Consider the following 19333-nt stretch of genomic DNA (forward strand, 5'->3'; position numbering starts at 1 on the left):
TGCAGAGTGATAATGTTAATGTGCTGAGTGGTGTAGTGTTGGTGCATTGTGTTAATGTGGTGTTGCTGAGTGATAATGTTGTGCTGATGAGTGGTGTTGTGGTGGTGGTTAGTGATGCTGGTGTGTTGGTGATTTGTGCTATGTTCATGCTGAGTGATGCTGTTTTGGTGCACGGTGTTCCTGTGGTGGTGCACTTAGCAGCACCAAAACACTTAGTGCAATAGCAGCATCATTTAGAGCAACACCAGCATGACTATGCAACACATGCAGGATGACTCCCCACCACCCTAGCAACACTTAGCAACACACCAGCATGACTCATTTATACCATATTCGCACTTTTCATCACCTCAGCATCACTTAGCAGTATAACAGTAACATTTTGCACCACAACAGCATTACTTAACACCAGTACAGCATCACTTATTAGCACAACAGCATCACTGTGCACCACTGTAGCATAATTGAGCATGCTTAGTGATGCTTGTGTATGTTAGATGTAGCATCATTTATTAAACCATTGGATCATTGTTGTGTTGCTGAATGTTTATGTGGTGATGCTGAGTGGTGTTGTGATTGTGCTGAGTACTGTTGTTTTTTGGAGTGTTGGTGTGGTGCTGTATAGTGTTAATGTGGTGTTTGCGAGTGATGATGTGGTGCTGGAGGGTGATGTTGGTGTGGTGCTGAGCGATGTTGTAGTGTTGCAGAGTGATAATGTGCTGACTGGTGTTGTGTTGGTGCATTGTGTTAATGTGGTGTTGCTGAGTGATAATGTTGTGCTGATGAGTGGGGTTGTGGTGGTGTTAGTGGTGCTGTTGTGTTGGTGAGTTGTGCTATGTTGATGCTGAGTAATGCTGTTTTGTTGCACGGTGTTCCTGTGGTGGTGCACTTAGCACCACCAAAACACTTAGTGCAACAGCAGCATCATTTAGAGCGACACCTGCATGACTATGCAACACATGCAGGATGACTGCCCACCACCCTAGCAACACTTAGCAACACACCAGCATGACTCATTGATACCATATTCTCACTCTTCATCACCTCTGCATCACATAGCAGTATAGCAGTAACATTTTGCACCACAACAGCATAACTTAACACCAGTACAGCAGCACTTATTAGCACAACAGCATCACTGTGCACCACTGTAGCATAATTGAGCATGCTTAGTGATGCTTGTGTATGTTAGATGTTTGCGTATGTTTGTTGCTATTGTATGTGTTGCTTGTGTTGTTTTTGCTTGTTAATGAATCGATATATAGATAGGTATAGTGAGGGCAATAGATAGATAGATAGATCGCTAGCCAGAGTGAGGGAGCTAGAGAGATAGTGAGATATATAGAGGGCGGTAGATAGATAGAGTGAGGGTGATCAATAGATAGATAGATAGTGACTGTGACATACCTTGATAGATAGATAGTTAGATTGAGGGTGATAGCTAGATAGATAGATATTAATACAAATTGATGGAGATAGATAGATATATAGAGGGCTGTAGATAGATAGATAGAGTGAGGGCGTTGCAGTGATGCAGGAATTGCAGTGAGTGATGCATGAATTGTGCAGAGTGATGCAGGAGCAGTGCTGACTGATGTTGAGAGAGAGAGAGTGTGAGAAAGAGAGAGAGTGTGTGTGAGAGAGAGAGAGTGTGTGTGAGAGAGATAGAGTGAGTGAGCGTGAGAGAGAGAGTGTGTGAGAGTGAAAGAGAGAGAGAGTGTGTGAGAGAGAGAGTGTGTGAGTGATGCAGGCATTGCAGTGATTGATGCAGGCATTGCAGTGAGTGCAGGAATATGTGTGAGGGAGGGAGCGTGTGAGGGAGGAGGCAGAGTATGTGTGAGGGAGGCATCGTGTGAGGGAGGGAGCGTGTGAGTGAGGGTGCAGAGTATGTGTGAGGGAGGGTGCAGAGTATGGTGAGGTAGGGAGCATGTGAGGGTGGGAGCGTGTGAGGCAGAGTATGTGTGAGGGAGGAAGCGTGTGAGGGAGGAGGCAGAGTATGTGTGAGGGAGGGATCGAGGGAGGGAGGGAGCGTGTGAGTGAGGGTGCAGAGTATGTGTGAGGGAGGGTGCAGAGTATGTGTGAGGGAGGGAGCATGTGAGGGTGGGAGCGTGTGAGGGAGGGGTTGAGTATGTGTGAGGGAGGGAGCGTGTGAGGGAGGAAGCAGAGTATGTGTGAGGGAGGGAGCGTGTAAGGGAGGGAGCATGTGAGGGAGGAGGCAGAGTATGTGTGAGGGAGGGAGCGTGTGAGGGAGGGAGCGTGTGTGAGTGAGGGAGCATGTGTGAGGGAGGGAGTGTGTGAGGGAGGGAGCGTGTGAGGTAGGAAGCGTGTGAGGGAGGAGGCAGAGTATGTGTGAGGGAGAGAGCATGTGAGGGAGGGAGCGTGTGAGGGAGGAGGCAGAGTATGTGTGAGGGAGGGAGGGAGCGTGTGAGGGAGGGAGCGTGTGATGGAGGGAGGGAGCATGTGTGAGGGAGGGAGCATGTGTGAGGGAGGGAGCGTGTGAGGGAGGAGGCAGAGTATGTGTGAGGGAGGGAGCATGTGTGAGGGAGGGAGCATGTGTGAGGGAGGAAGCATGTGTGAGTGAGGGAGGAAGCATGTGTGAGTGAGTGAGCATGTGTGAGGCAGGGAGGGAGTGTGTGAGGGAGGGAGCGTGTGAGGGAGGAGGCAGAGTATGTGTGAGGGAGAGAGCATGTGAGGGAAGCAGCGTGTGAGGGAGGAGGCAGAGTATGTGTGAGGGAGGGAGGGAGCGTATGAGGGAGGGAGCGTGTGATGGAGGGAGCATGTGTGAGGGAGGGAGCATGTGTGAAGGAGGAAGCATGTGTGAGTGAGGGAGCATGTGTGAGAGAGGGAGCGTGTGAGGGAGGAGGCAGAGTATGTGTGAGTGAGGGAGCGTGTGAGTGAGGGTGCAGAGTATGTGTGAGGGAGGGTGCAGAGTATGTGTGAGGGAGGGAGAGTGTGACGGAGGGAGCATGTGAGGGAGGGAGCGTGTGAGGGAGGAGGTAGAGTATATGTGAGGGAGGGAGCGTGTGAGGGAGGAGGCAGAGTATATGTGAGGAAGGGATCGTGTGAGGGAGGGAGCATGTGAGGGTGGGAGCGTGTGAGTGAGGAGGCAGAGTATGTATGAGGGAGGGAGCATGTGAAGGAGGAAGCAGAGTATGTGTGAGGGAGGGAGCGTGTAAGGGAGGGAGCATGTGAGGGAGGAGGCAGAGTATGTGTGAGGGAGGGTGCGTGTGAGGGAGGGTGCGTGTGAGGGAGGGAGCATGTGAGTGAAGGGAGCGTGTGAGGGAGGGAGCGTGTGAGGGAGGGAGCATGTGAGGGTGGAGTCAGAGTATGTGTGAGGGAGGGAGCTTGTGAGGGAGGGAGCGTATTATTGAGGGAGCGAGTGAGTGAGGGTGCAGAGTATGTGTGAGGGAGGGAGCGTGTGAGGGAGAGTGAGGGAGGGAGCATGTGAGGGAGGAGGCAGAGTATGTGTGAGGGAGGGAGCGTGTGAGTGAAGGGAGCGTGTGAGGGAGGGAGCGTGTGAGGGAGGGAGCGTGTGAGGGAGGGAGCGTGTGAGTGAAGGTAACGTGTGAGGAAGGGAGCGTGTAAGGGAGGGAGCATGTGAGGGAGGAGTATGTGTGAGAGAGGGAGCGTGTCAGGGTGTGAGTGTTGTATTAAATGTCGACTTCTATCACCGAAAAGAATTGGACGCAAGTAATGAAGTCTGTGGCCTGAGTCTTGTGGTTATCGAACAAGACCGTGCCTGAGAGGGAGGGGGTGAGGTGAAGTGAACGAACGTGCAGCTGAGTGATCGGTCGGCTGTGGTGTGCGTGTTTGCATGTTTCTCCCTAAAATTTATTGATGAATCTGTGACCAAATGAATATTTTGAGTGTTAAATAAAAAAAATGAGACCAAGGAGTATGTGGCCTGCGTATTGTATTTGGAGAGCGAAGACCGTGCATTAGAGGAAGGGGGGGTGTTGGAATGGACGAATAAGTGAGATAGGTTGGGGGGTGTTGGAATGGACGAATAAGTGAGATAGGTTTTCGTCTGCGTGTTAGCTTTTATTTAAAAAAAAAAACTCCCAAAAGCATATAACTTGTATCATATATCGAGATGCAATCCCGAAAAGAGCAAAGTACCAGCCGAGCGCCACACTTGCTACTTGTGATGTGACTGTGGATGGGCAGTTGTTTTCGTTTCCTTTAGCTGCGATTTGCATTTCACAGGGGATGTCCTCCAACAGCTAAGAATCTTTATGGCTGTGCTTAAAGCACTCCAGTATCGTGGTGTGGGATCCTCACCAGACGGCGCCCCCATTCCGTCTGGGGAAAAAAAGCTGGTCCACAGAATAGTGCGAACAACGTGCAGTAGAGTGAGGTGGGGGGTGGAAAAAGAACATGCAGCAGAGTGACAGAGAGGCTGTAGCCGGCGTGTTTGCGCCCAGTAAAGCTAAAGTATGTAAATTAACAAAAGCATCAAACTTGTCTCATATCTTTACATGTAATAACGTATACGAAAAATCCAAGTGATGCGACACACTTTGTACTTATAATCTGAAAAGTATAAACGGAACTTTTGTGCCCTTTCTCTGAGGCTCTCGCACACATGAGCCACGCAAACAAAGTGAAAGATACCCTGGGTTTGTCAACAACGTTTTTTCCCGGTGAAGCAAGGGGAGTAGAAGAGGGCATCTGAAAATGGTGCAACCAAGTCCAGTGATGTGTATGTCCGTTGAATGCATGCACAGATCACTGATGTTGTCTGTGTCTGCCGAAAGCATGCAATGACGTCCGGTGGTGTCTATGCCTGGTGAATGGGTGCACTGATGTCTGTTGGTGTGTGTGTGTGCATGGTGTGAATGTGCACTGACTGGCGGTGGTGTGTATGCCTGTTCATATCGTGCCACACTTTTACTGATGTTGTGACTTGTGATGCAAGGACGGATACAGCCAAATGCAATTTGTGCGCCACACTTTGTACTTATGTTGTAACTTGTATCACATTAAAAGGTTGTCCGCCATTCTGAATTACTACAGCTAAATGTTGTCCTGCTAGAGAGGGGTGGGGGGGGGTGGGGGGCGGGCAGATGAATGTGAAAGAAGTGCGTGTGCGTGTTGCCGCGAGTTGAAAGGCAGGAAGTCGTATGCTTGGAAAGAGTGCACGTCTGAATGTTGTCGTGCTAAAGAGGAAGGGGTGGGTTCAGCAGAAGGCGCGCGCTGGACCTTCGAGAGGGTAGAAGGAAGAATCAGATGGTGTGCGTGAATGTGAAAGAGTATGGGGGCTGTTGGTTGTGTAGTAAAATGAATTCTGGAAAAAAGTAGGTGGGTGGTGGGAGAACGTGCAGATGAATGAGTAAGAAGCTCTGGGGTGCGTGTTGAGGTGCGTGAATGGAGAGAGACTGGGAGTGTGTTGGGAGTCTCTGGGCTGTTTGAGTTTGGTGTGCGTTTTTCCGCGAGTGAAAGGCAAAAATAGCTCGACCCGAATATATCAGAGCACTTTTCGTAAGCAGCAGGCAGTTGGTGAGTGTCCCTGCCGAGACGTGTTTGCGTGTTTGAGAGTGAGAAGCTATGGTGTGCGTGTTGACGTGCGTGAATGGAGAGAGACTGGGAGTGTGGTGTGTGGTGGGGTGGGGTGGGAGAGAGAGTCTGTGGGCTGTTTGAGTTTGGTGGGAGAACGTGCAGATAAATGAGTGAGAAGCTATGGTGTGCGTGTTGACGTGCATGAATGGAGAGAGACTGGGAGTGTGGTGGGGTGGAAGAGAGAGTCTGTGGGCTGTTTGAGTTTGTTGTGCGTGTTTCCGCGAGTGAAAGGCAGGAATAGCTCGACCCGAATATATCAGAACACTTTTCATACGCACCAGGCAGTTCCTTCCGAGATGTGTTTGCGTGTTTGACAATGAGAAGCTATGGTGTGCGTGTTGACGTGCGTGAATGGAGAGAGACTGGGAGTGTGGTGGGGTGGGAGAGAAAGTCTGTGGGCTGTTTGAGTTTTGTGGGAAAACGTGCAGATGAATGAGTGAGAAGCTATGGTGTGCGTGTTGACGTGTGTGGTGTTGACGTGCCTGAATGGAGAGAGACTGGGAGTGTGGTGGGGTGGGAGAGAGAGTCTGTGGGCTGTTTGAGTTTGGTGTGCGTGTTTCCGCGAGTGAAAGGCCGAAATAGTTCGGAGTGTGGTGGGATGAGAGAGAGAGTCTGTGGGCTGTTTGAGTTTGGTGGGAGAACGTGCAGATGAATGAGTGAGAAGCTATGGTGTGCGTGTTGACGTGCGTGGTGTTGACGTGCGTGAATGGAGAGAGACTGGGAGTGTGGTGGGGTGGGAGAGAGAGTCTGTGGGCTGTTTGAGTTTGTTGTGCGTGTTTCCGCGAGTGAAAGGCAGGAATAGCTCAACCCGAATATATCAGAGCACTTTTCATAAGCACCAGGCAGTTCCTGCCGAGACGTGTTTGCGTGTTTGACAGAGGAGGAAAGGTGGGAGGGAACACGGCCTGGGGGAAGCTGGCTGGGGAGGGGGAGGGCTGTGAGTCATGGCAATCAAGCAAGGCTTTGAAGAGCAAGGCAGGGGGATAGAAGCGCGGTCACGAGCACGTGCACTTCTACAAATCCGGATCATAAAAGTCAGATTTGTGGATCGGCGGCAATAGGTCTCTCTGCGAGACCTAAAAATACTGAGATTCCCCTGTGGTCAATTCGTACTTTCTTATGTGGCAAAGCTCATAAAATTAATCAATTAGCCTTCATATTGACACAGGTACAACAAGATTAGTTCTCTCATTTTACATATTTTATTAGTTTTTCTTTTTCTGTAGTATATCAAAAATATTTTTTCTTTTTAAATCTTTTCTTATGTATACATCAATTCATAAACATGGGTTATAATCCAATCAATATTAAAATGCAGTGAGAAATACCATAATCTTTACAATGTATTTAGAAAACCAAGTGTTTTTACAATGAAAAACCAACACCCTGTCTATCACACACCAACCAACATACACACTTACTCATTCATACATCTCTACACTCTTCCAAACTCAAAAACAATTTCTAAGGTTGAGGTAACACAGATATTATTTGTGTATTTTCCACGTCAGGTCTACGCGCGTTTCGGTGGGTTCTGACCACCTTTCTCAGGACCAGATCAGAAAGAGTTTTATTTTCCCCTCAGCATGTGTGTGCAGGGTACCTGAAATTACAAACAAAATATAATATACCTGTAGCTTAACCTTAGTCGAAGGACACATGACTTAATCTATAGTGTTTCATCTATCAATTTCTTTATACACTTGCTATGAGACACCACATTGCACCAGAGATCAGCAACGCCAATTGGATGAGGGACGCTATTCTTTTAGGAAGTGAGTGCTAGGTCTGACAAGTAAAACCCAAATACACTGTGACACAGTCACGGGAATGAGACGTGTTGTCATGTTCTTTTAGAAAAACTGGGGACCATTCATTTAATGCACATTGTAACAGATCCATCTGAGTAGGGATATCTTCTACGCTTTCTGCTCTGAGCTCTAAGAAATACATTTTCTCAGTTTAGTCTCACCTTTAGTTCGGTGATACCCAAATATGTCTAGTTTCTTTTGTGTACAGGTATTGACTTCTCTTTGACATGAATCAACAATCCCTGGAGGAGAGACATATATTTTAGAAACTTATTTTCGACCTCTGTATGCATAGTTAGCCACAATATTAACAAAAAAAGGCTCTTACCCCAGATTTATCATAAATACGTCGCTTTTGGGACTATTCTTTGTCTTAATGTGTGAGGCAGGAAGAGGCGGTTATTTTGCTGTGGCTCTCGTTTTTGGTCGCCCTGAACAAAATAAGCTCAGATTGTATCACTTATCCTACATGTCGCTCTATTAGTTACACAAATCAAGATTGTATTTATTGACTAACCTTTGTTTTTGCCGAAAGAATGTAGTCTTTAATCTTCGTATTTTTCATAATACGCAGTCCATGATGAACTCCTTTCGGTTCCCCACTCTCATAGTTGGAAAGGTCTATAATTAAAGAGTTGCATTTATAGTATAAATCGTATTCTATCTACGTGTTATTTGCTATGATAGTTACTGTTTGAAGTGGTAGTCTAAGACATAGGTCCACCTTCCGTTTACGATATGCTTGTAGAAGTGCACTGTTGCACCCGCATTTTCAATGTGCATTTATTAAAGTGCCTGACACGCTGTTAGTTAAGGTATACGTGTTATAAACCCACATCGAACTTGACCCTTATTGGCTTAGCGAGTCTTTACTGTCCCTCAGTTTACTACTCCTGACTGATGTTGTAAATAAGTTTATACTGCCGAATAATTATTTTGAACAGAGTCCTTGCCGGGCGCAACTAGAGAGTTAGCTTATATCGTAATATATTTGCGACATCGCAATCGTACCTTTTTTGGTTGATCTAACCGATATTCACGGGTTTCTCCTGCTCCGACAGACGTTACTGAGGTTTGCTAGTTACAGAGCTTTAAATAGGTCCTGCAAAATTGCTGGGTTTGCATTTTCGGCGTCTCATAACCCGGAAGCAGTTGGATCGAGTTCTATCATTCTAACAAATTGAGCTGCACTTCCGGTTTGTAAATACGGGCGCCATCTTTAAACAGGTTCGTGGTATAACTATTAAATAACACAAGTAGGATATTTTTTATCAAAATACTTGATTACTACAAAAAAGCGTGTTGTTATACGCATTAGAGTATTAAACAATCTTATTATTTTAAGAAAGGTTGGGTGTTGAATTTCTGGCGACAGAGGAAAGTTGTGAAATGTCACAGGCTGCGTCTTGCTCAACAGAAAGTTGAGTGTTCGAAAATGATATTGTTTTTCAGATGATAGTAGATAATACCTCCTGAATGTGATAGATCGAAAAACAGTTACCTGCTGCCTTGGGTGGAGAGAGCTGCCTGCACTTGCCGGGAGTGTGCCAGTCGCTCGTTTGCTTCCCGCCTGCTTCCCGCCGCCCACTCCATTTCCAGCTGCGGAGCGCGGCTACAGAGGGGAGAGCGGGCTTGGGGACTTCAACCCCCAGAAGCACTAGCGCATCCACCAGCGCACTGACCAGCAAAAGTCCGCGCCAGGAGGCGCATAAGTTGTGCATCAGCCCCTGCTGAGCGGGAGGATCGAAAAACAGTTACCTGCTGCCTTGGGGGGAGAGAGCTGCCTGCACTTGCCGGGAGTGTGCCAGTCGCTCGTTTGCTTCCCGCCTGCTTCCCGCCGCCCGCTCCATTTCCAGCTGCGAAGCGCGGCTACAGAGGGGAGAGCGGGCTTGGGGACTTCAACCCCCAGAAGCACTAGCGCATCCACCAGCGCACTGACCAGCAAAGGTCCGCGCCAGGAGGCGCATAAGTTGTGCATCAGCCCCTGCTGAGCGGGGGAATCGAAAAACAGTTACCTGCTGCCTTGGGGGGAGAGAGCTGCCTGCACTTGCCGGGAGTGTGCCAGTCGCTCGTTTGCTTCCCGCCTGCTTCCCGCCGCCCGCTCCATTTCCAGCTGCGGAGCGCAGCTACAGAGGGGAGAGCAGGCTTGGGGACTTCAACACCCAGAAGCACTAGCGCTTCCACTAGCGCACTGACCAGCAAACGTCCGCGCCAGGAGGAGCATAAGTTGAGCATCAGCCCCGCCTCGCGGGACGCCGGGCGAAGCCCGGACAAAGGGCGGGCCGTCTGTGGCCGTCTAGGGACGACGTTGGGCGGGACGGGCCATTCCCCTAAGCTTCATAAGCAAGAATGGGTAAGCGAAAATTACAAACGTCCATTACTGGGGGTACTGGGAAAATAAAAATCCCTCGGAAGTCTACTACATCTGCCAATATTATGACATATCTTACAACAGCTGTGGGAAAACTAAATCAAGAGATTGCTGACAATGAACAGAAACTGGGGCTTGAAACTACCCCTCCAGTTATTTTGGAGTCCCCCCCTCAAAATAGACAAGTTGTCCCTTTGGAACCTAAGATTCATATTGTCACTGCTAAGGTTATTACACCCCAAGCCCAAGGCACGCCTGGTCCTGTAAAGCCCAATCCAATTAATGAAGCAAATGAACAAGACCGCAAACGGGAGGTGGCAAGCCCAGTCAATAAAAGAGCTACAAGGTCGAGAAAAAGGCCGAAAAAGACGATTTTGCAACACCATAAAAAATTACGCTGTACTCCAAGTAATCTCGAAGGCTCGATAAGTGACATGATTGAAAGGGTGATTAGGGATAAAATAGAAATCACCCTTGTTCAGATCTCAAATGATATAATTGACACCCTAAGAGAAGGTGTGGCTGATATATTGGGCAAATGCGATAGGATTAACTCATTTTTATCAACAAAAATGCCTGAACACTTCCCCTCTAAGGTACCCGGGACCTTGGCTCCTTAGGTGCAACCTATGGAGGTGACAAGAAATGTATCATCAGTAGATCCCCATCTCATTCCTGCTCCCTCAATGCTAAAGCTGCCTATAATAACTACGCCAGCTCTGCACATTACAGGTCCAAAGATACCTGGACAGAGTATATCCAACCCCAGTATCTCCTCCACAAAAGTTAATGGGCATAATGAAGGAGATCTACAGGGGGGGAAAAGTCAGCGCACAAAGCTCCGAGTTAACCTACCTCCGGAGGCTACTCCTTTTGTTTCAGTTCTGGTAAATGTTCCCGCACTGAAATCAGGGGAGATAGAATCCCAGGGTACCTTACCGGAAAACATTAAGTCATGGTGCGATATAAACTGTACAGGCCCAAGGAATATATCCTCGAACATAAGCACAGGGAGAAGAGTTGACTGGATGGGGCATACGGAAAAAAACTTGCCAGAGGATTGCCTTATAGTAAACTTTAACAGACCCCATGTGTGTACTCGATTATTCTGGGATGCTACTGAGGTTAAGAAAGGAGAAATCCGGGCTGTGCCTTTAGGTTTCTTCTATCCACCACCCAAGCATCATAATTATCCTCAAGTTCGGAATGGACACCATACTACCTCGAGACACAACACTTGTCTCTCATCTTGGACAACACAAACACCAGATTTTACTCCAAAACCTATGAATGACATCACATCAGCAAGTAGACCTGACTTGGAGCTATCAAATAGATACACAGTCCTATCACAGCTAGATGAAAACGATTGACTGTCTTGCTCTGCGGGCTCGGTTAAACAGAGACAATATAGCCCCACCAACATAGAGGTAAAAGGGAAAGCTGTGAAGCTTATGAGCTGGAACATTGCTGGACTTCGCTCAAAAAGGGAAGATAGAATATGGCTTGAGAAAATCATGAACTGTGATGTTGTAGCTCTACAGGAGACGTGGGACACTGAATGTGATTTCTGGATAGATGGCTATGTATCTTGCTTTCTAGCAGCCCAAGCTTCAACCGCAGGGAGAGATAGAGGAGGGCTAATGTTTCTAGTTTCTGTTAGACATATGGGGGTTATTAAGGTACTAAACACCACCTCCCCTAACTACATGGCTTTGGAAGCAACTATGCCTAATAAGCATAAAACTGTGCATGTCAATTTCTATAGTGCCCCACATAGAACTTATGTTAATGAGAATATTCATTTACTTGCTAAATTTTTAAATGATTATAAAGAGGGTCAAACGACTTTTGTTCATTTTATCCTTTTTGGAGATTTTAATACACATTTATGTAATTTGCATTGTCAATATGGAGCCTATGTAGATACGGATTATCTGCCCCACTTTCATTTAGAACATTCGGCAAAAGGGGTTGCCCTGGAAGAATTACTGACAGACATAGATTTGTCGGAGCCAGAGTTTATTGACACTAATGATAGAGTGGCGACATATAGTGCTAGGGGCAGTAATACTATAATAGACTTCATTTTCGTATCTCCAGGCCTGTTACGTAATGTTATTTTTTATAATGCTATACATGCAACGTTTAGCGACCACAACCCGGTGATCATGGAATTGATCAACAATAACCCAATCCTATTAAATGAAGAAGGTAATAGTGATTACCCTTTAAAAGTAGGGATACAAGATCAGGGAAGACGTATTAAGTGGAGCAAAATCATCCCAGATGCCTTTTTTGATGAACTTTCTGACAAAGTGGGTAAAGAAATAAATATCTGTCGAGACCCTTTAAAGTATGGAGGGAATGTTACTACTGCCTTTGGTATAATCTGCAAACAAGTGGCTCTGGATCTATCGTGTAAGCCGAACCTTAAGGCACAAAAAACATATGGGTGGTTTAACAAGGAGTGTTCCAAAGCCCATAAAGACTTAATGTAGGCACTAAAAAGGGTACCACGAGAAAACCAGGTAGTGGCTATGCTAAGGAAAAAATATAAAATAACGATAGAGACCCGTAAGAATGAAATAAAGAAAAATGCATGAGAGTCCCTTTTTGAGAGAGCAACCTTGAGGGATAGTGCTAAATTTTGGTTGATTGTTAATACGCCTCTTTTTAATGGTAAAGAAAATGAAATTTTTGAACTTAATATCACGGAACGGCAATGGTTGGACCATTTTGAGAAAATTTATGGTAGTAATATCGCTGTAGAGCCCTATACACCCGAAACACCTGAGCACATAGAGCCCCCCCTGAGTTTTTCAGTTAAGGAAGTGCAGAAGGCTATAGATGACACGGCGGGACATAAGGTGCCGGGCCCAGATGGGGTGCCGGCAGATATGTATAAAGCTAATCCCTATATCTGGTCCCTTGTCCTTACAAATGTCTTTAATGTAGCCTGCTCAGATAACACTAGTGTGCCTACATCCTGGTCCCGATCTATCATAATCCCTGTTTTTAAGAAGGGTCAAAGGGGGGATCCAAGGTGCTATAGGCCGATATCCCTAATTGATTCCTCCTTCAAAATACTAGGGAAAGTTATCTTGGCAAACATATCCACATGGGCTAATAACAACGATATCTTGTGTAATGAGCAATATGGGTTCAGAACTGGGAGAGGCACAGAAGACCAGTGTCTAAATTTGCAGCTTATAATTAACAAAACAGGTAAATTAATGGAACAGACCCGCAGAAAACGCGAGAGTTTCTGGATTTTCCAATTCGATAGTGTCCGCAGGGGACCGAATGAAAATATAGCTTGGTTTGTTATCAAGCACACGTAAATTGGTTAGCCCCTTCTGTATTTTCTAAATATTTGCAAAGTGATAAGTTAACATCTATCGCAGGGGACTGAATGAAAATATAGCTTGGCTTGGTACCAAGCACAAGTAAAGTGGTAAGCCCCGTCTGTATTTTCAAAATATTTGCAAAGTGATTAGATAACATCTATCACATTCAGGAGGTATTATCTACTATCATCTGAAAAACAATATCATTTTCGAACACTAAACTGTCTGTTGAGCAAGACGCAGCCTGTGACATTTCACAACTCTCCTCTGTCGCCAGAAATTCAACACCCAACCTTTCTTAAAATAATAAGATTGTTTAATACTCTAATGCGTATAACAACACGCTTTTTTTTTAGTAATCAAGTATTTTGATAAAAATATCCTACTTGTGTTATTTAATAGTTATACCACGAACCTGTTTAAAGATGGCGCCCGTATTTACAAACCGAAAGTGCAGCTCTGTTTGTTAGAATGATAGAACTCAATCCAACTGCGTCCGGGTTATGAGACGCCGAAAATGCAAATCCCGCGAATTTGCAGGACCTATTTAAAGCTCTGTAACTAGCAAACCTCAGTAACGTCTGTCGGAGCAGGAGAGACGAGGCAGGATGACCGTGAATATCGGTTAGATCAACCAAAAAAGGTACGATTGCGATGCCGCGAATATATTACGGTATAAGCTAACTCTCTAGTTGCGCCCGGCAAGGACTCTGTTCAAAATAATTATTCGGCAGTATAAACTTATTTACAACATCAGTCAGGAGTAGTAAACTGAGGGACAGTAAAGACTCGCTAAGCTAATAAGGGTCAAGTTCGATGTGGGTTTATAACACGCATACCTTAACTAACAGCGTGTCAGGCACTTTAATAAATGCACATTGAAAATGCGGGGGCAACAGTGCACTTCTACAAGCTTATCGTAAACGGAAGGTGGACCTATGTCTTAGACTACTACTTCAAACAGTAACTATCATAGCAAATAACACGTAGATAGAATACGATTTATACTACAAATGCAACTCTTTAATTATAGACCTTTCCAACTATGAGAGTGAGGAACCGAAAGGAGTTCATCATGGACTGCGTATTATGAAAAATACGAAGATTAAAGACTACATTCTTTCGGCAAAAACAAAGGTTAGTCAATAAATACAATCTTGATTTGTGTAACTAATAGAGCGACATGTAGGATAAGTGATACAATCTGAGCTTATTTTGTTCAGGGCGACCAAAAACGAGAGCCACAGCAAAATAACCGCCTCTTCCTGCCTCACACATTAAGACAAAGAATAGTCCCCAAAGCGACGTATTTATGATAAATCTGGGGTAAGAGCCTTTTTTTGTTAATATTGTGGCTAACTATGCATACAGAGGTCGAAAATAAGTTTCTAAAATATATGTCTCTCCTCCAGGGATTGTTGATTCATGTCAAAGAAGTCAATACCTGTACACAAAAGAAACTAGACATATTTGGGTATCACCGAACTAAAGGTGAGACTAAACTGAGAAAATGTTTTGCTTAGAGCTCAGAGCAGAAAGCGTAGAAGATATCCCTACTCAGATGGATCTGTTACAATGTGCCTTAAATGAATGGTCCCCAGTTTTTCTAAAAGAACATGACAACACGTCTAATTCCCGTGACTGTGTCACAGTGTATTTAGGTTTTACTTGTCAGACCTAGCACTCACTTCCTAAAAGAATAGTGTCCCTCATCCAATTGGCGTTGCTGATCTCTGGTGCAATGTGGTGTCTCATAGCAAGTGTTTAAAGAAATTGATAGATGAAACACTATAGATTAAGTCATGTGTCCTTCGACTAAGGTTAAGCTACAGGTACATTATATTTTGTTTGCAATTTCAGGTACCCTGCACACACACACTGAGGGGAAAATAAAACTTTTTCTGATCTGGTCCTGAGGAAGGTTGTTAGAACCCACCGAAACGCGCGTAGACCTGGCATGGAAAATACACAAATAATATCTGTGTTACCTCAACCGTAGAAATTGTTTTTGAGTTTGGAAGCGTGTAGAGATGTATGAATGAGTAAGTGTGTATGTTGGTTGGTGTGTGATAGACAGGGTGTTGGTTTTTCACTGTAAAACACTTGGTTTTCTAAATACATTGTAAAGGTTATGGTATTTCTCACTGCATTTTAATATTGATTGGATTATAACCCATGTTTATGAATTGATGTATACATAAGAAAAGATTTAAAAAGAAAAAATATTTTTGATATACTACAGAAAAAGAAAAACTAATTAAATATGTAAAATGAGAGAACTAATCTTGTTGTACCTGTGTCAATATGAAGGCTAATTGATTAATTTTATGAGCTTTGCCACATAAGAAAGTACGAATTGACCACAGGGGAATCTCAGTATTTTTTCCGTAAACCCAGATCTGTGACTGGGGGTGAATGTTGGATTTGTTCAGCATTCCATCCATCACCTGCAGCTGTGGCAGCTGCAGGTAAGAGCGGTGGGCCGATGGGGGGGGGGGGGGAGGGGGGGAGGGGGGCTGTGGGAGGATTTCTAGAGACGACTACAAGGGAAAATTAAATAAATAAATAATTTCCCCTCGTGGTCGTCTCCCGAAATCCCTCCAGCCCGGCCGCCACTCTTACATGCAGTGGCCGCGGCTGATCAACTTTTCTTTTTCACTCTACCACACAGTACCCTCAAAATTCTGTATCATTCGCACCACCACCACACACCTTTCCCTTAAACAAAACAAACAAAAATAGTTATGATTAGGGTTCCCACTTTTCCATCTGTACTGAGTTTTACAAACACTCCGACAAAAACTGCCTGTTCCTCTCTCTGTGTTTGTTTTTAAATATAAAAAAATACAGAAAATAGTTTTTTTTTATGGATGATACACACTACTGTCAGCCCTGAGTGCTAGGTTAAGAGCTGTGCAGATTGGCAGGTAGTGAAGTTAAAAAAGAAAATAATTTCCAAATGAAGCCTAAATAACTGCAGCAGTACAGCTGTTTAAGTTGTTCTACAGTGCAAATGCTTTCAGGTGATGACTATTGTATATAAATGTCTAAAACATATTGGACATTCAAACAGGAGTAAGTAAATGTGGAAATATACTCATTACAGCTTCTTTTTTCACAGTACGCACAAAATAAATGTCCGGTCTGGAGTGGCGGGGAACTCACAGCTCCTTTTAAAATGAATCGTGGGGTTTGTCAAGGGTGCGTCCTTGCCTCTTTTTTATTTTGTCTTTATTTATTTTTTCACAACAAATTTTTATTGATTGATCAGGTAAAGGCATATATACGTGGCTCCCCACAATCAGGAGATCACCACCAAGTATCATGACACTTTTTAGTATTATTGCAAAGCCTAATCAATGAAAAGAGTAAAACAAGAACCCCCCCCTCCTCCACCCCCCTTCCCCAACCACCCAGCTACCCTTCTACCCACCCCTTATCCCTCCCTAACCCTATGCACGTGAGCACATTAAGCCTTCAGTACTTGGTCGTAGTGTGCTAGGTATGGCATACCTCCCTAGGCCTGAGAGTCATCCACCCGTATTCCATCCTCCGGTTCTGCTGGAGGTTCCAGAGTCAACCCCCTATATTCCGCCCACCTTTTCCAGATTTTATAATGTTTACGGGGGCATCCTCTGGCCTCAAACACTGGGCGCTCCAGCCCCATAAAGTAGTCCAGTCCAGCCTTCCATGCACACAGTGGGGGGGCTCGCTCTCCCTTCCATGCTCGTGCCAGGTCCCTTTTGGCAACAACTAGCCCCAGTAACAGGAGATGGCGCTTGTATATATGTCCACCTACACCCTCCAATACATGGAGAAGCCCTAATCGAGGGGTGCGGGGAAGATCCCATCCCAATACCTCTGACAAACAACTCCAAATACCACTCCAGAATCTGGTCAGGCCAGCACAAGACCACACAGTGTGCAGCAGCGTACCCCTCTTAACTCCACAGCGCAGGCACTCCGGGGACACGATCAGGCCCGCCCTCCACAGCCGTTCCCGGGTGTAATAGGCCCTGTGTAGATATTTGAATTGGATTAGTCGGAGTCGTACCGCTATGGCAGTCCCTCTTGGGGACTCCAGTGCCTCCCTCCAATCATCGTCATCTAAGGGTCCAACATCTCTCTCCCAGGCATCTTTGAGGGGGAGCAGGGAGGTGGAGCAGTGAGTGATCAGTGTTTGATAGATTCGGGACACTTTCTTATCACCGAGATCTCCCATGAAGACTTTCGCCTCCACTGGGCTGAATTCCGGTAGCGACTCCAAGTCAGCGATGCTAGGCGCTAGCGCATGACGAAGCTGTAGGTACCGAAAGAATTGGGTCTTGGGCATATGGGACTCGGTCCTGAGCTCCTGGAATGATTTGAGGGTGACCCCGGTCAGAGCGTGTCCTAGTGACGAGATCCCGATGGCGTCCCATCCACCAAACCCCGAGAACGAGGCAAGCCCGGGGAGCCGCCCGTTCCTCCACAACGGAGTCTCCGCTGTTAATCTGCCCCCTCAGCCCATGCGACGCAACGCTTGTCGCCATATAACAAAGACCACTCGCGTGGCACATGGCAACTTTCTCCGCAGCCTGGCCGAGTATAGGATCATGTGTAGCGTGTTGTCACCCATCAGCGAGCGCTCCAGGGCATATGCTGGGTCTCCTCTGTCCCCATACCACCATTCGTTAAGTACTAGCAAGTGGGAGGCCTGATAATAGGACAAGAGGTCCGACGTGGCCAGGCCACCACAATACGTGGACAGGAAGCATGTCCGCAGCGCCACCCTGGCTGCACCTCCAGCCCACAGGAAACGGTCCAGAACAGAGTTAACCTGCCGAAACCACTGGGGAGCGATTAGGTGTGGGTAGTTCTGCAGCCATTTAAAGACTTCTTCCGGGGTGTCGAAGAAATGTGTCCGCGATTGGAAGACCACCCGCAGTCGGGCTGGATAGAGCAAGGAGTATTGAATCTTCAGGCCTCGTAGTTTCGCCTTGGCGGCAATAAAGGAATGCCCCTGTTGCTGCACGAGTCTGGTGTAGTCAGGAAAGATCATGATCTTCTGATTCTCGAATAAAATGGAATCCTTGGCCCGTGCTTCCCTTAAGATAGTATCTCTTTCATGGAAATTCAGGAGTTTAGTGATTACTGGTCTGGGCCGCTCTCCCTCCGGTGGCCTCTGTGTCAGGGCCCGATGGGCACGCTCAATCACAAAACAATTGGATAGAACCCCCGTGGGTAGCCAGCTCTCCAACCACTGGGATAAAAACCGTTCCATGTTGCCTTTCTCGCATCTCTCCGGAAAACCCACAAAGCGAAGGTTGTTCCTGCGTGCGCGCCCCTCGGCATCCTCCACACGGAGCGCAAGGCCCCTTTGAATGTTTTCCATCGCCACCATTTTCTGTTTCAGGGTCCCAAAGTCGTCCTCCACCACCGAAATCCTGGATTCGGCCTCCGTGATGCGTGCCACTGCATTCCGCAGGTCCTGACGCAGCAGGGTCACGTCTGCCCCAACCGCTCCAATCTTGGCGTCCAGCATATCCCTGGACTGGGTGATCGCCGCCATGAGCGCTGCGTTGTCCGGCCCTGCTCCATGGCCTCCTCCAGACGCTCCGGGCCCCCCACTTGGCCCGTGAATTTATCGATGGGCCCCTGCTTGGAGGGACCGCCGCCCCCTCTGGTCATGTCTGCGGTCCACCCCGGAGCTGCTGTCTTCTGAGTGTTCGCAGATTGTCCCAGCGCAGACACCCCGCACCTCCAGTAGTGTCCAAGGTAGTCTAACCAAGTTTCCTTTCTGCCCCTGGGCGCAAATGTCCCCCACGCTGCTATCGTCGGTTACTGGGACTGCTCCCCGGTTTGTTATTAGGGCACTTCCCTCTGGCCACTCCCGGTTTGTCCGCCGCGGGGCCCCTGGCCTGCCCCCCACCTCACTGACGGCCTCGTAGTTCCACTTTCTCGCAGCTAGACAGCCCCCGTCCTCTCCACGCTATTGCGTCGGGTGCCGCTGGGCACTGCTCACTCCAGCAACCCGCCACCCTCGCCCATCAGCCAATCACACCAATATGGGGGGGCCCGGGGGAATCACTCACTTTTCGTCGTCCGTCGCCTCGGAGTCCGCCACAGGGCCGCGCCAGGCACGGGCACGAGTCTCGCCGGTCCGTCTGGCCATTCACTAGTCCGCGGCCCAAGGGAGCACAGCAGTGTTATTCCCAGCTATCCGTATGAGGCTACACACCAGGGGCCGCAGCTCCTCAGGT

Source organism: Lissotriton vulgaris, chromosome 9, assembly GCF_964263255.1.
Source record: "Lissotriton vulgaris chromosome 9, aLisVul1.2, whole genome shotgun sequence".
Lineage (NCBI taxonomy): Eukaryota > Metazoa > Chordata > Amphibia > Caudata > Salamandridae > Lissotriton > Lissotriton vulgaris.